Source organism: Lynx canadensis, chromosome D4, assembly GCF_007474595.2.
Source record: "Lynx canadensis isolate LIC74 chromosome D4, mLynCan4.pri.v2, whole genome shotgun sequence".
NCBI classification, from domain to species: domain Eukaryota; kingdom Metazoa; phylum Chordata; class Mammalia; order Carnivora; family Felidae; genus Lynx; species Lynx canadensis.
Genome location: NC_044315.2, coordinates 47843928 through 47850720, shown reverse-complemented (window position 1 = coordinate 47850720; position 6793 = coordinate 47843928).

The following is a 6793-nucleotide window of genomic DNA, read 5'->3' as shown; positions in this document are numbered from 1 at the left end:
ACCCATAACCAGCGAAGAAATGGAATCAGTCATCAAAAATCTCCCAAAAAATAAGAGTCCAGGACCAGATGGCTTCCCAGGGGAGTTCTACCAGACATTTAAAGCAGAGATAATATCTATCCTTCTCAAGCTATTCCAAAAAATAGAAAGGGAAGGAAAACTTCCAGACTCATTCTATGAAGCCAGTATTACTTTGATTCCTAAACCAGACAGAGACCCAGTAAAAAAAAGAGAACTACAGGCCAATATCCCTGATGAATACGGATGCAAAAATTCTCAATAAGATACTAGCAAATTGAATTCAACAGCATATAAAAAGAATTATTCACCATGATCAAGTGGGATTCATTCCTGGGATGCAGGGCTGGTTCAACATTTGCAAATCAACGTGATACATCACATTAAAAAAAGAAAAGATAAGAACCATATGATCCTGTCAATCGATGCAGAAAAGGCCTTTGACACAATTCAGCAACCTTTCTTAATAAAAACCCTCGAGAAAGTCGGGATAGAAAGAACATACTTAAAGATCATAAAAGCCATTTATGAAAAGCCCACAGCTAACATCATCCTCAATGGGGAAAAACTGAGAGCTTTTTCCCTGAGATCAGGAACATGACAGGGATGTCCACTCTCACCGCTGTTGTTTAACATAGTGTTGGAAGTTCTAGCATCAGCAATCAGACAACAAAAGGAAATTAAAGGCATCAAAATTGGCAAAGATGAAGTTAAGCTTTCACTTTTTGCAGATGACATGATATTATACATGGAAAATCCGATAGACTCCACCAGAAGTCTGCTAGAACTGATACATGAATTCAGCAAAGTTGCAGGATACAAAATCAATGTACAGAAATCAGTTGCATTCTTATACACTAATAATGAAGCAACAGAAAGACAAATAAAGAAACTGATCCCATTCACAATTGCACCAAGCAGCATAAAATACCTAGGAATAAATCTAACCAAAGTTGTAAAAGATCTGTAGGCTGAAAACTATAGAAAGCTTATGAAGGAAATTGAAGAAGATATAAAGACATGGAAAAACATTCTGTGCTCATGGATTGGAAGAATAAATATTGTCAAAATGTCAATACTACCCAAAGCTTTCTACACATTCAATGCAATCCCAATCAAAATTGCACCAGCATTCTTCTCGAAATTAGAACAAGCAATCCTAAAATTCATATGGAACCACAAAAGGCCCCGAATAGCCCAAGTAATTTTGAAGAAGACTAAAGCACGAGGCATCACAATCCCAGACTTTAGCCTCTACTACAAAGCTGTCATCATCACGACAGCACGGTATTGGCACAAAAACAGACACACAGACCAATGGAATAGAATAGAAACCCCAGAACTAGACCCGCAAACATATGGCCAACTAATCTTTGACAAAGCAGGAAAGAATATCCAATGGAAAAAAGACAGTCTCTTTAACAAATGGTGCTGGGAGAACTGGACAGCAACATGCAGAAGATTGAAACTAGACCACTTTCTCACACCATTCACAAAAATAAACTCAAAATGGATAAAGGACCTGAATGTGAGACAGGAAACCATCAAAACCCTAGAGGAGAAAGCAGGAAAAGACCTCTCTGACCTCAGCCGTAGCAATTTCTTACTTGACACATCCCCAAAGGCAAGGGAATTAAAAGCAAAAATGAACTACTGGGACCTTATGAAGATAAAAAGCTTCTGCACAGCAAAGGAAACAACCAACAAAACTAAAAGACAACCAACGGAATGGGAAAAGATATTTGCAAATGACATATCGTACAAACGGCTAGTATCCAAAAATCTATAAAGAGCTCACCACACTCCACACCCGAAAAACAAATAATCCAGTGAAGAAATGGGCAGAAAACATGAATAGACACTTCTCAATAGAAGACATCCAGATGGCCAACAGGCACATGAAAAGATGCTCAACGTCGCTCCTCATCAGGGTAATACAAATCAAAACCACACTCCGGTATCACCTCACGCCAGTCAGAGTGGCCAAAATGAACAAATCAGGAGACCATAGATGCTGGCAAGGATGTGGAGAAAAGGGAATCCTCTTGCACTGTTGGTGGGAATGCAAATCGGTGCAGCCACTCTGGAAAACAGTGTGGAGGTTCCTCAAAAATTAAAAAATAGACCTACCCTATGACCCAGCAATAGCACTGCTAGGAATTTACCCAAGGGATACAGAAGTACTGATGCATAGGGGCACTTGTACCCCAATGTTTATAGCAACACTCTCAACAATAGCCAAATTATGGAAAGAGCCTAAATGCCCATCAACTGATGAGTGGATAAAGAAATTGTGGTTTATATACACAATGGAGTACTACAGGGCAATGACAAAGAATGAAATATGGCCCTTTGTAGCAACATGGATGGAACTGGAGAGTGTGATGCTAAGTGAAATAAGCCATACAGAGAAAGACAGATACCATATGGTTTCACTCTCATGTGGATCTTGAGAAACTTAACAGAAACCCATGGGGGAGGGAAAGGAAAAAAAAAAAAAAAAAGAGGTTAGAGTGGAAGAGATCCAAAGCATAAGAGACTCTTAAAAACTGAGAACAAACTGAGGGTTGATGGGGGGTGGGAGGGAGGGGAGGGTGGGTGATGGGTATTGTGGAGGGCACCTTTTGGGATGAGCACTGGGTGTTGTATGGAAACCAATTTGACAATAAACTTCATATATTGGAAAAAATAAAGTAAAATAAATTAGAAAATAAAAATAAATAAATAAATAAATAAATAAATAAATAAATGTTTATTTCCCCTCTATTTAATACTTAGGATTTCACAGAGTAGAAAATATGGTATGATTTTTATCAGACTTGATGCCATTCTATTGTTTGGGGTGAAATTAAAATTTTCACAAAAATTCCCAGACATCTGAAATTCGAAATATCTTTCTCCAACATTTAACTTCATAAGCAGTGTTCGTCCAAAAGTTCTAGTCTATTAGCCAATGGAACTAAGGTCATAGATGTACCAACACAGAGAAAACCGAAACAAGGTAAAAATGGATGTTACAGTGCGCTGAGTTATTCCTGGTTAATCTTGGGTTATTCCTGGTTTCAATTTTGAGGAAACATTCCCTAATTAAATTCCAACACATTATTGATAATTCAAAAGGAATAGACAAGTTTTAAAGGTCCTGCTTTAGTTCTGGTTCCCTGCACTCCCCACCCCACCACCACCAAAAACATAAAAATAAAAAAAACAGATCTAAGACACCAAAGTTTATGTGTGAAAAATTTATTTGGGACTATGATAGTAGGTAATAAAAGTGACCCAGGGAAGTAAAGAGTGCCAATACCAGGGTATAGTTGTTTGCTACTATGGGAAACTGGTTACTCCATCCCTCAGGAATCTCAGAAGCTTAAGCAATGTGTCCATGAACCATCTGCCCACTGAAAGAGAGGGAGGCATTTATCCACCTGCTTCATTCCCCTGCATTTCCAGGTTGTGTGTGCATGAGCACCAAGGAATTGCCACAGGTCCCCTTATGGGAGATATCATATGACAGAATGTCAGGACCAGGAAGTTAGGAGGCATTCAGTTTAGGCCTGAGGCTCTGGGATGAAGTGGTGCTACCAGGTTCACCTGCCCAAGGATGCCGGAAAAGAACTGGTTACTGCAGCAATGGTTGGAATATCAAGTATGGTCAGACAATATAAACTGATGAGTGAAAGGTGTTCAAATTAATTATTTTCCATAGAGGAAATACACAACTTTCCCAGAAAAGATCATTACTTTTCCAGTCTGTCAAGTCACCAACAGAATAGTGGCCAGGTAAAATGTTCTGGAGAGTTTCTTACCTGAGGAGGTTCATAAGGGTGCAGTCAGGACATAACCCTTTGCTCTTGGAACTTTTCTATTATTGTCTTTGGAGTGTATCAATAGAATGAATTTAATCCCCTTGTCTTTGCTCAACAAGATTTTAAGCACCTTTGTCAAAACCAACTTTAGCATTAGTTTGTCCCCCATGTTCATTTATTAAACGACACTGCATTTTCACTGAAACTCTTTTGTGCCATTGATTTAGGTCAACATATCTGATATTGAGTAGTTTATGTCAATTTCATTTCTGAGTCACTCAGCAGCTTAGAGCAAAGTAATAACCAGCCCCTACCAAGAGGAAAAATTAAAAACAAAAACAAATGGTAATCCCATGTGCCTCAGTTTCATAATTAATATAAACAAAAACATGTTTAATCTGCTCTCAAGTGTAAATAACATCAACAGCATAGTCACAGCTCACAAATGCAATTTGTGAAATAGTTTAACAATAGAGGAGGAAAGCAAGTTTATCACAGCATGCTTCCTATTTCAAAAATAAGTTGCTCTAACTTTAAGAAAGGCACTTTGGGAAACTTAAGTTATTTAAGAAGAAATGAAGTAAGTCTAGGTTTCCAAGAAAAATTGTAAGTGACCCTATTTATCATGTTTTATGGTATCTTTTTAAGATCTCAAGCAATTCTAATTGAACATTTCTCCTTTCTTTCCTTTTCACTTAGACAAAAAATGTTTCAATAGAGAGAATGCATCTATTCATATGAACCTGAAAGAATGACAAATTGAATTCATTAATGTAATCGTTACTATCACTATTACTGGTGATTGGTAACATTTACCGGCATGCTTTTGGTGAGTAGGCAAATACTACCTACTTCTAATCCAAAAGTTACCTACAGACTCAAATTCTTCTCTATCCTATTCCAGTAGACTATGATCATGAACGGTCTCAAATAAAACTCTGCTTAGGGTAAAATTATCTTGAATGCATCGCTCCCTTTTTGCATGTTCTTCTTCATTACATAGTTCTTTCTCTAATAGAGGACAAGCCAGATATCCCTTTTCCTAGCCATGCCCTGCCTGATCTGTCCTCTCTTGCAGTTCCCAGACATTAGAATTGTCCATCTCAAATGCCATCTCTTCAGGATTTAAAGAGATAGTTTACAATAAATTAAGGTCTTTGTGACAGATTAAAGATGGGCACAAATTCTTAACTGCTCTCTTTGGGAGACGGGGTTTAATTTCCCGCCCTTGAAGCTGGGCTGGCTTGTGACTGCTTTAACCAATAGAGAACAGTAGAAACAGTATATGCCAGATCCAGACCTACTCTTTAAGAAGACTGCCAGATTTTGGCCTGCATAAGAGCCCCAAGCCACTAAGTAATATTGAGCCATTACATAAGACTTTCAACTGCCTTGCTGGGAAAACTAAGCAAGAAGTCCTAAGACTATATGCAGGCAAAAAAAAAAAGTGTCAGCTATCCCTACTGAGACCCTAGGCATATCAATGAAGCCATTCTATATACTTCAGATGAATCTAGTTTCCAGTTAGTATCACCAAGTGGCCCTCATCAATATGATGGTGCAGAATTGCCCAGTAGAAACTACTTGAATTGCTGACCCACAAAGTCATGAGATATAATAAAAATGGAGAGACACCAAGAGTTGGCGTAGTTTATTATTTAACAACAGATATCCTTAACAACATGCTTCTTTTTTTTGTGTATCTGACTGATATACAGACCAGATACTTCGGCGTAACATGGAGGAGTTTTTCTTGTTATTGCTATTTTTAGTGTATATAACCTGACTCCATTTTTAGAATATTCTTATTCAATGGATCTAGAACAGAACCCAGAAATATATGCACATCTTGTATTCTAGCGTGAAAAGACTTCATGGACGTCTCTAAAACAAACTTGACAGGTTTCCATTCTCTGCTTGAACATTCAAATAATAGAGATATATCCATCTCACAAAGTAAACCCAGTCTTAATTATGGAAATGTTTTTGCTGAGGGTAAAAGAGAGTGATTCATAGGTCAAATGTCTCTGGAAAAATCCGCGGCAGGAATTCATGAGCCACTAATGTCGTGCTATTAATCGATTCAACTGCATCACATGCTTCTTTTGGTCCAGCTTTTGAACTGAGACTCTTGGTTCAAAATCATAAAAGAAAAAATCCATTTGGCCCAGTTCATCTATCTTTGAGAAGAGCACTTTATGCCAAACCTTGTCATAGGCAAATTGATTAGCCTAGAATCTGTTGTCTAAGTAAAGTGCCCAGCCTGGCCCAAAAGCTATGGTCATGGAACTAGGTCATGTGCCCTATCTAGAACCTGACTATTCACAGTGGCAGGGCATAGGGAGGACAGATAACCTCCCACAAGGAAATATAAAGAAACCAACTATGTGCGATACATTAGATATATTTTCTTTCACATGCAACCCTTTAATATTTCAAAAGATCTATTCATTACCCATATTCCATAATATACTTGTCCCTGGCTGTAACCATCCGGGCACAGTAAGAAGGTGGAAACTGCACAAGTTATTTTAATAAAATTTAATTAAAAGAAATGTCACCCAGGTATTAGAAAACTAAAAAGGCAAAAGGTAACACTAAGGTATCACAGAAGAAGTAACTAAGCTACGACCCTATGACTGGTGGAACAAAGGAAGAGGACAGAATTATTAGAATTTAGAAGCTTTTGGGAGGGTCCTACAAAGCTAAGACTCAGGCCTCTGAAGAAAAGATGACAGCTTTGTTGATGCTAACATCTCAGGAGCTTGAGAAGGGGAACTTCTGGGACTAGGACACACAGCTCTGACAAGAGGTGCTCTGAGTATTGCTAAATTCATGCAGCAACAGAATTAAAACACATATAAATCTCAATAAAACTGAAACAATGGAACTACTACTCCATTTGTTCAGGCTACTATATTCCTATCATAGACCAGGAAACAACCATGCCACACTGTAAATTTTTATTA